Source organism: Tupaia chinensis, unplaced genomic scaffold, assembly GCF_000334495.1.
Source record: "Tupaia chinensis unplaced genomic scaffold, TupChi_1.0 Scaffold143796_1, whole genome shotgun sequence".
Taxonomy (NCBI): domain Eukaryota; kingdom Metazoa; phylum Chordata; class Mammalia; order Scandentia; family Tupaiidae; genus Tupaia; species Tupaia belangeri.
Window position 1 is genome coordinate 8,055,022 of NW_006203646.1, and position 9,006 is coordinate 8,064,027.

General features: G+C 42.9%; 2 pseudogenes; both read left to right on the top strand.

The window, feature by feature from the left end:
- The first annotated feature begins 2,800 nt into the window (after window positions 1-2,800).
- On the top strand, window positions 2,801-3,234 carry LOC102493113 (endothelial differentiation-related factor 1 pseudogene; annotated as a pseudogene).
- A 2,131-nt stretch (window positions 3,235-5,365) lies between these two features.
- LOC102493518 (endothelial differentiation-related factor 1 pseudogene) lies at window positions 5,366-5,799 on the top strand (annotated as a pseudogene).
- Window positions 5,800-9,006: the final 3,207 nt, after the last annotated feature.

Here is a 9,006-nt window from a genome sequence, read left to right on the forward strand (position 1 = left end):
TGTAGCAAAAATCTCTCAAAAAGATATATATATATATATATATATACACACACCTATGTTTTCATCTTTACTGTCTCGCATTTCATTCTTTGTATATGTATCCAATTAATTTGATCAATCCCCATGTTAACTGATATATTGAAATGTTTTCTTTTTTTTTCTATTGTAAACATATCCAGAATGACTCTATTGTAACTATATGCCATCATTCTCCTATTTCCTAAGGAAAATTTCTGAGAAGTGGGTTTGATAGGCTACAGGCTGAACATATTTAATGTTTGAATGTATGTCACCAAACTGCTCACCATGAAATTTAAGAATCCTCATTTCCATCTAGAAAAGTGTGTTTCCCTACTGTATTATAGTTTTGAAAAGTTCATAGAAAATGGATGTTATAAAAAAAGACATTCAGGGATTTCAAATTTTTCTTGCACTAAAATAAACTCATACTTTAATTCCATTTTCCCCAAAGTTCCCTTGAATTGCTAATGCTGTTGCTCTTCTTTTACAACCTTGCCAATGTGAGAGGTGAGAAATAAGTTTCTTATTTTGATTTACATTTATTAGATCATTGGAAAGATTGAAAGGCTTTTACTTTTCCAATTAGATATTTTATATTTCCTTGCCTGTATGTGGTCCAATTTTACCTTGGGATGTTTATACTGAGATATTTATCCTTTTAATAGTTGTCTATTTTTTATTCAGCTCCATCAGTTTTTATCTTTTTTTTTTTTTCCATAGGGTGTGCTTACTGGAGAGAGACAGGGAGAGATAGAGTGAAGGAAGTGAAAAAACACCCCCAAGGGGATATGGCCATGCTGCAGTCCCTCTCTTCCATTCTCTAGGGATTTTTGGCACACATGTCCAGGCACCTAGTATGATTTTCAAGCTGCCAGGTCTAGGACTTGAACGTGGTCAGCCATGTAAGAATCTAGCACCTTAATCACCATGCCACTTGCTGGCCCCAGTTTTTATTTTTAGGAATCTTTTTCTCTCTGATTTTTCTGATAAAAAGATTTGAGTTTTTAGTTTTTGAATTACCTTTTGAAACATGAAGAGAATGTGGATTTATGGAGGGGAGTATGACTGATAATTTTGGGAAAAAAAAACCCCTACAGAAACAGTATAGCTGGGGCATAACAGAAGATTAGTTTGAGCATTTCTCAACTTCTAGTATTTTTCCTTAGGTTTTATTTATTTCTAGAGAGAGAGATATAGAGATAGGCAGCATTCCTTTTTTTTTGAAGAGGTTTTTGCTATAGGGTGCATGAACTCGCCAGACAGACAGAGAGAGACAGAGAGATAGACAGTGAGAAATCACCCCCCCCCAGGGGGGATGGCCACGCTGCAATCCCTTCTCCTCCATTCTCCTCTCGGGATCCTGGGCATGCATGCACACTCACCCGGCGTGAGTTTAAGCCACTGGGTCCAGGACTTGAACCACGGTCGACTATGTGGGAGTCCAGCGACATAGCCATTATGCTAACTGCTGGACCCAAGAGGCAGCATTCTTAACAGGATCCAGATGCTGTAATCCATTCCCAGCCCAGCCAGCCCCCGAAAATGGGCACATTTATTTCCTGGTACACCCTGGTGGTGGTGGTGGGGTGGGGTCTCAGGATGTGAAGCCAGAACCTTCCCATGTGGGTTAGCTTTGCAGAGCATCTCAGTTTATCACCATTCCACTATCCAGTCTCCCATTAAAAAAAACTGGCATCTATATTCTTCTGGGAAATAGACTTAAATATCTTCTTTTGTTCATTCTGTGTTTTTAATGGATATACAATTCCTTCAGTTTTTTTCTTTGGAACATATTTTGGCTTTGACCTTTCTTCTCTGTTTTCTCCAACATCATCTGGGTCTGGATTACTGTCCTGAGACATTTGTGTGTGTGTGTGTGTGTGTGTGTGTGTGTGTATACACATACACATAACTTGGGTGGGCACTTTTTTGGTCATGTTACTGATCATTGTAGCCCAGCACTCAAAATAGATCCTGAAACAAAGCAAGTGGTTAATCGATATCCGTAAAAATAAATAGATGGATTGGGCCCAGCAGATGGTGTAGTAGTTACGTTGCTGGACTTCCACATCACTAACTGTGGTTTGAGTTCCAGACCTACAGACTTTAAACTCATGCCAGGTACATGTGCGTGCATGCATGTTGCCCAAAATCCCGAGAGGAAAATGGAAGAGAAGAGATTGTGGTGTGGCCATTCCCCTGGGGGGGGGGAGGGGTGATATCTCACTTTCCCTTTCATTGTTTCTGTCTGTCTCTCTCTCTCCAGTGAGCACACATATCTTAAGGCAAAAACCTCTAAAAATTTTTTAAAAAGAACATCAAATCGATAGAATAGCAGAAAAGTATGGGTCATTGAGCTACTTTGCCTATCAGTGACTTTATTCTCAGGAAGAAGTCAGTCTATCTTCTATCCATCTGGCCATCTTTTTTTCTTTCTTTCTTTTTTTTTTTTTTTTTTTTTCTTTTGAGAGATTTTTGCTATAGGGCACATGCATTTGTCAGAGAGACAGAGACAGAAAGCGAGAAATCACCTCCCAGGGGGAATGGCCATGTCACTATCTGTTCTCCATTTTCCTCTTGGGATTTGGAGTATGCACACACATGTGCCTGGCGTGAGTTTTAAGCCACTTGGTCTGGGACCATGGTTGACTATGGGAGTCCAGTGATGTAATCATTATGCCATCTGCAGGTCCCTGGCTATCCTTTATTCATGGGTATCTGAAATTCCTGGTGAAAGGGGCACATTAAGAAAAAAATAGAGCCCCACCCCAACCCCGCCATGGCTGAGAGTGACTGGGACACCATGAGGTGCTGCACAAGAAGGGCCCCTCAGCCACACAGGCCAAGTCAAAGCAGGCCATCTTAGTGGGTCAGTGATGAGAAGAAGATGTGGAAATTCCAAAAATGGGCTGCAGGGGAGAACAAGAAGCACACCATCACCAAGAACACGGCCAAGCTGGACTGGGAGATGGAGGAGCTGCACCATGACAGGGTGCCCGAGAGGTGGGCAGGGTGATCCAGCAGGGCTGAAAAAGCAAAGGACTGACACAGAAGGACCTGGCCATGAAAACCAATGAAAAGCCTCAAGTTATCGTGGACTACAAGAGTGGATGAGCCATTCCCAACAACCAGGTTCTAAGCAAAATCAAGAGAGCCACTGGCCTCAAGCTCTTAGGGTAGGACATTGGGAAGTCCACTGAGAAGGAGCCCTAGGTGATGTGAGCACGGAGCCTTGAAGTCAGCATATCAGATCATCACTGTCTTGCTAGGTTTTCTGCCAGCCCTGGATGTAGGTCTCCCATGGTGACACAGCACAAGGTGTTAGACCTGGGGGACCCTCCTCAGCCCTTACGTGCTGTCAAACCAACAAACAAAACCGTGGAAGAAAAAACAGAATTATCAGGTCCAGCCTCAGTAGCGCATGTTAGATACCCCCCATGGGAGGTTTGGCTGTGACTGTAGCCTCTCCTAAGAAGCCAGGTCTGGTGGTACACCCCTATAATCCCAACTATTCTGGAGGCTGAGGTAGGAGGATCATTTCACAGTGAGACCTTGTCTAAAATACTATACACACACATACAAAATGAATTATTTGCAATATTGGCTAGGATTCATAGAAACTGATTTGAATTAGGTCAACTGAAAGGGGGAATTTTATTTTAAGAATATGGCTTAGTTTCATGGAAACTATAGAGAGATGCAACTGGACTCTAGCAAGTGGTTAGAATGAAGACTGTGGCAGGAGAAAGTTAGCAAATGGAAGTGGATAAGGGGGCTGGAGTGACTGCTTATATGGATAGATGGAAAAACGGATTAGGGCAGAAAATTCTCTGCTTGAGGTAATGATGGTGGGAGATTTTTTACTGGGGATGTCTTGCTGATTAAGCCATATTTGATATAGCCAAGAGATAAGTCAGTGGACCCAGCCACATCTGATATAGCCGATGAGATGAATCAGGGGCCCAGCCACATCTGATATAGCCAATGAGATGAATCAGGGGCCCAGCCACATTTGATATAGCTAATGAGATGAGTGAGTGGGCCCAGCCACATTTGATATAGCTAATGAGATGAGTGAGTGGGCCCAGCCACATTTGATATAGCTAACGAGATGGATCAGGAACCCAGCCACATTCAATATAGCTAATGAAATGAGTCAGTGGGCCCAGTCACATTTGATATAGCTAACAAGATGAATCATTGGCCCAGCCACATTTGATATAGCCAATGGGATGAAAGCAATCAGTGGGCTCAGCCAATGATCAACCAACATGATTCTGGTTATGGAATTATAAATTCCATGGAAAGTAACTACTGGGCCTCTTAGAGCCACTCTTTCTCCACTCTGGCTAGCTCCTACCTCTTGGGAGTGTACTTTAGCTGTATACCTAAAGAGCTAATCTTTCCCTTTGCTATGGGTATGTTTTGTTGAACTCTCTGAAACGCCAATGAACCTGGATGTTGTTGTAGTATAAGCCATTCTGTAACATATATTGTGGCAAGCTAAGTCAGGAGGTAAGGCCCTAGCTGGGTATTCACTCTATTCCCTTTAACTTCTTCATTTTCATCTACATTTCTATTGGGTTTCTTGGCTAAAGCAGGCCAACTGAGGCAGGATTGATAGCTCTTGGTATGGGCAACTCTCCTATAGGGCCAGAAACTGCTTCTGGAATGACCTATTAGTTCTGCAAGCCCCTAGAGGTGAGAGATTCTCCTTTTCTTTCCATCTTTCCTTTCACCTTTAATTCCACTGGGTCTTCTGACCAACATGAGTCAGTCTGCATGGAATTGATGGTTCTTGGCATGGGCACCTGCCATATAGGACTGAACAGTGAGCACACATATCTTAAGGCAAAAACCTCTAAAAATTTTTTAAAAAGAACATCAAATCGATAGAATAGCAGAAAAGTATGGGTCATTGAGCTACTTTGCCTATCAGTGACTTTATTCTCAGGAAGAAGTCAGTCTATCTTCTATCCATCTGGCCATCTTTTTTTCTTTCTTTCTTTTTTTTTTTTTTTTTTTTCTTTTGAGAGATTTTTGCTATAGGGCACATGCATTTGTCAGAGAGACAGAGACAGAAAGCGAGAAATCACCTCCCAGGGGGAATGGCCATGTCACTATCTGTTCTCCATTTTCCTCTTGGGATTTGGAGTATGCACACACATGTGCCTGGCGTGAGTTTTAAGCCACTTGGTCTGGGACCATGGTTGACTATGGGAGTCCAGTGATGTAATCATTATGCCATCTGCAGGTCCCTGGCTATCCTTTATTCATGGGTATCTGAAATTCCTGGTGAAAGGGGCACATTAAGAAAAAAATAGAGCCCCACCCCAACCCCGCCATGGCTGAGAGTGACTGGGACACCATGAGGTGCTGCACAAGAAGGGCCCCTCAGCCACACAGGCCAAGTCAAAGCAGGCCATCTTAGTGGGTCAGTGATGAGAAGAAGATGTGGAAATTCCAAAAATGGGCTGCAGGGGAGAACAAGAAGCACACCATCACCAAGAACACGGCCAAGCTGGACTGGGAGATGGAGGAGCTGCACCATGACAGGGTGCCCGAGAGGTGGGCAGGGTGATCCAGCAGGGCTGAAAAAGCAAAGGACTGACACAGAAGGACCTGGCCATGAAAACCAATGAAAAGCCTCAAGTTATCGTGGACTACAAGAGTGGATGAGCCATTCCCAACAACCAGGTTCTAAGCAAAATCAAGAGAGCCACTGGCCTCAAGCTCTTAGGGTAGGACATTGGGAAGTCCACTGAGAAGGAGCCCTAGGTGATGTGAGCACGGAGCCTTGAAGTCAGCATATCAGATCATCACTGTCTTGCTAGGTTTTCTGCCAGCCCTGGATGTAGGTCTCCCATGGTGACACAGCACAAGGTGTTAGACCTGGGGGACCCTCCTCAGCCCTTACGTGCTGTCAAACCAACAAACAAAACCGTGGAAGAAAAAACAGAATTATCAGGTCCAGCCTCAGTAGCGCATGTTAGATACCCCCCATGGGAGGTTTGGCTGTGACTGTAGCCTCTCCTAAGAAGCCAGGTCTGGTGGTACACCCCTATAATCCCAACTATTCTGGAGGCTGAGGTAGGAGGATCATTTCACAGTGAGACCTTGTCTAAAATACTATACACACACATACAAAATGAATTATTTGCAATATTGGCTAGGATTCATAGAAACTGATTTGAATTAGGTCAACTGAAAGGGGGAATTTTATTTTAAGAATATGGCTTAGTTTCATGGAAACTATAGAGAGATGCAACTGGACTCTAGCAAGTGGTTAGAATGAAGACTGTGGCAGGAGAAAGTTAGCAAATGGAAGTGGATAAGGGGGCTGGAGTGACTGCTTATATGGATAGATGGAAAAACGGATTAGGGCAGAAAATTCTCTGCTTGAGGTAATGATGGTGGGAGATTTTTTACTGGGGATGTCTTGCTGATTAAGCCATATTTGATATAGCCAAGAGATAAGTCAGTGGACCCAGCCACATCTGATATAGCCGATGAGATGAATCAGGGGCGTGAGTGGGCCCAGCCACATTTGATATAGCTAACGAGATGGATCAGGAACCCAGCCACATTCAATATAGCTAATGAAATGAGTCAGTGGGCCCAGTCACATTTGATATAGCTAATGAGATGAGTGAGTGGCCCCAGCCACATTTGATATAGCTAATGAGATGAGTGAGTGGCCCCAGCCACATTTGATATAGCTAACGAGATGGATCAGGAACCCAGCCACATTCAATATAGCTAATGAAATGAGTCAGTGGGCCCAGTCACATTTGATATAGCTAACAAGATGAATCATTGGCCCAGCCACATTTGATATAGCCAATGGGATGAAAGCAATCAGTGGGCTCAGCCAATGATCAACCAACATGATTCTGGTTATGGAATTATAAATTCCATGGAAAGTAACTACTGGGCCTCTTAGAGCCACTCTTTCTCCACTCTGGCTAGCTCCTACCTCTTGGGAGTGTACTTTAGCTGTATACCTAAAGAGCTAATCTTTCCCTTTGCTATGGGTATGTTTTGTTGAACTCTCTGAAACGCCAATGAACCTGGATGTTGTTGTAGTATAAGCCATTCTGTAACATATATTGTGGCAAGCTAAGTCAGGAGGTAAGGCCCTAGCTGGGTATTCACTCTATTCCCTTTAACTTCTTCATTTTCATCTACATTTCTATTGGGTTTCTTGGCTAAAGCAGGCCAACTGAGGCAGGATTGATAGCTCTTGGTATGGGCAACTCTCATATAGGGCTAGAAACTGCCTTCAGAACAACCTGTTAAGGCCTTAAGCCCCTAGGGGTGAGAAACTTTTTCTTTCTCCTTCTTTCACTCTTTCTACTGGGTCTCCCGGCCAACGTGAGTCAACCAGAGTGGAATTTGACAGTTCTTGGTATGGGCAAGTCCCTTATAGGACTGAAAGCCCCTCTAGCCCAACTTATAGAGGCCTCAAGCCCTTAAGGGTGGCAGACCCACTTCCTATGCTATTTCGTTTATCGCTGTCTTTTGCAGGCACAGAGTAGACAGCTAAAAATCATTAGGGCTTCCACTACTTGAAGCCTCCCCTGTGAGGATAACCTGGCCTTGGAACAAATCATTTAGGACTTAGCAGTTGCCAGACAAGTTCAAGCATCAGATAGGTTTATGTGTGTACAGCCCAATGTTAACTATAAGACACCTTCCATTTTCCTAAAGTGTCACATGGTGGTCTATCTTGTGGTTTTCCTCTTTCTCCTGATCATGGTGCTTGTAGTATGTAGTCTGCTGCTTTCACCTACTCCAATCCCATAGTGAAGACTCATCTATACCTGTGGGAAAACTTGAACTGTGGGGACTCAACAGTGTGGATCTCTACCAGGGATGTGAGGGTCCTTGGCTTTGTGCAGAAAAGAGTTTGAAAGCGAGCCATTGAGAGAGAGTGAAGGCAGGCTTCCTAAACAAAGTGTAGAGAGCCGTCCTGCAACAAGATGATTTGTTCTGGCTTCTGTGCTTTTTTTCCTTTTCTGAGTGCACTTGTCTATTAACTCTGAAGACCGTCCTCTCTTCTTGGACCCCAGGGATGCCAGAATATTAGCCACTTCACAGCTTTGGAGTTTCATATCCACTCCACTGAAGAAAACAACCTAGATGGAGTTATAATCTTAGTCCTTTTATGGAGCACAGACATGGATGATTATCGCTTGATGATAACGTGTATAGTATTAACTAGATTGGCGGGAAGTATATTCTGTTGGGTAAATTCACTTTACAAGCTGTAGTGATGTGTAGTGATTGAATGTGTAAAAGAAATTAAAAAAAAAAAAACTTAGTCCTACTTCCTAATTCCCTAAAGAGAGGGGCCAGGCAAGTATGACTTGGGGGCAAGGTCTTGTTGCACAAATATCTCTTGTAGAGGCTGGTGGACTGAGGTGTTAAGGGAACCTTGAGAAGCTTTGTGGGCACCATGAAGGAATCACAGCTACTCTCATTAGCCCAGTTTGGGGCTGGATGGAAGAGGCTAACTTTATCAGCCAAGTTATATTTGGCTTTCTCTCTTAGATTATTTTATCTAGGCTGGATTCATTCTTGTCAAGAAATCACAAGAATATCCAGAAGAGAGCAAATGTTTTCAAGATTCTTAGAATTCCAAGGAAATTGAGCCTATGTGGGAAAGTTTGGAACTAGACTTAACATACAGGCTTTGGAATTGGTGGCAGTTCTTACTAAGGTCACAACTCTTCTGTTTATTTTCCCTCCACTAGAGTTGCCAGATTTAACTGGTATCTGGGGTTATGTATGTTTCATGCAATGTTCAGAAAAACTTAGACTAACAAAAAGCTCATCTAAAATTGTAATTTAATATTTTTTTCTGGCAACCTATCTCCATAAACCATTAACTTTAAGCGGAGAGAAAGGTTTTATTTTTTTTGAGATTCTAGTGTCTCCCCACCCATCAGTTAAACTACAGTATTTGGGACATTAAATTAATCA